The sequence below is a fragment of the Monopterus albus genome, unplaced genomic scaffold (genome assembly GCF_001952655.1).
Source record: "Monopterus albus unplaced genomic scaffold, M_albus_1.0 scaffold31.1, whole genome shotgun sequence".
Classification (NCBI taxonomy): Eukaryota; Metazoa; Chordata; class Actinopteri; order Synbranchiformes; family Synbranchidae; genus Monopterus; species Monopterus albus.
In genome coordinates this window covers 583,813-585,015 of record NW_018127911.1, presented here as the reverse complement: position 1 = coordinate 585,015, position 1,203 = coordinate 583,813, and the positions used below count along the sequence as shown (strand labels likewise).

Below are 1,203 nucleotides of genomic sequence, written 5' to 3'. Positions count from 1 at the left end.
TATGGTAAAGTTGAAAAATGTACGTTTCCCCCAACTCACAGCACTCTTTTGCATCGTATAATATATTTAACTCGTCCTCTCTACTCATATCAAGCGTTTTGAGAGTTAAGAAGAAAAAAGTTGTGAGCACTTACTCGACCGGTGTGAGAAGCGTTTCTGAGACTACCCCCTGGTTGCTTTACGGGGGACAGCTTTATAAATCCGTTTTCTTTGTGGTAAGCGGTCGTATTCTCTCAGAAAACAGTTACTTTTACCAGATAGTAGGGAAAAAAACGCAGCAATCCTGCTTCTCGGGCGGCAGAACGGTCGATTAACGGAGGGAGAGAGTACAACATACTCCTTTAATCCCCGTGCGTTTGTACTCCTTCCCCCAGATTAGACGCTCCACGCAAGAATCTCCTTCATGACAGAAAAAGAAAACATCTTATAATAATCCGTGCGCAATACCGCAGCGCGCGGATCTCAGATGTGTATCTCTTTATTGTGGTCTTTCCATATCTCCGCGTCCCAGGTTTAGATCCCTTTCTTCGTAAATCCACCTCATACTGACTGGGGGCGGGGAGAAGAGTCACATAGAGTCCCCCTTCTCCCTCCTTCTATAACAGGAAAAAAAATGATGGGGCCCCCGTGTTGCATTCAATGCCGGTGCACTGACGACTTACTGCCAGGTTGCGATACGCAGTTAGTAGCCAACCCGGTTGTGCGTCTGCGCACCAGCAGAACCGCTAAGCAACACAATTCGGTAGAACACCGGGTCAGAAACTTGGTTTCTTCACTGTCCTGAATTATAAATGCTACTACTCGGTGCGTCCAAGTCAGAAATCGTGGTACAATGGGAACTGTATCGCAGCGAGTTGTGGCTGAACTTCCATTTTATAAATCTGTGCTGCTGCAGCCAGGCCCGGCCCTAACCAATTTGGCGCCCTAGGCAAGATTTCAGGTGGCGCCCCGTTGCATCGCAGTAAATTCCACTGCTAGTGTATATACTCATAAGAAACGTAATAGCTTTGTCTTGGACATTCTTTTATTTAAATAAAGCAATTGCACATTCAAAATACTTAGAAAGAATTAAAGAAACAAATACAAAAAAATGAACTGAACATATGAAATACAATATAAATAGCTTACATAAAGTACCTATTAATACTCCCAAAATAAAAAGTGTAAACAAGTGACATTAACTTAAAAATACAATATAAATAC

At 43.0% G+C, this 1,203-nt stretch overlaps 1 protein-coding gene across 19 annotated transcripts in view; it reads right to left on the bottom strand.

Annotated features, from left to right (window-relative positions):
- The window catches only part of ptprsa (protein tyrosine phosphatase receptor type Sa), a 218,987-nt gene that overhangs the window by 164,136 nt on the left and 53,648 nt on the right, over positions 1 to 1,203 (bottom strand). Inside the window, exon 1 of one of the 19 annotated variants that reach the window (XM_020596616.1) lies at positions 135 to 706. The exons of the other annotated variants lie outside the window; for them this stretch is intronic. The gene's annotated coding sequence lies outside the window, so the exon portion shown is untranslated. Of the gene's footprint in view, positions 1 to 134; positions 707 to 1,203 lie in introns of those variants that run through there. 19 annotated transcript variants of the gene reach the window in all.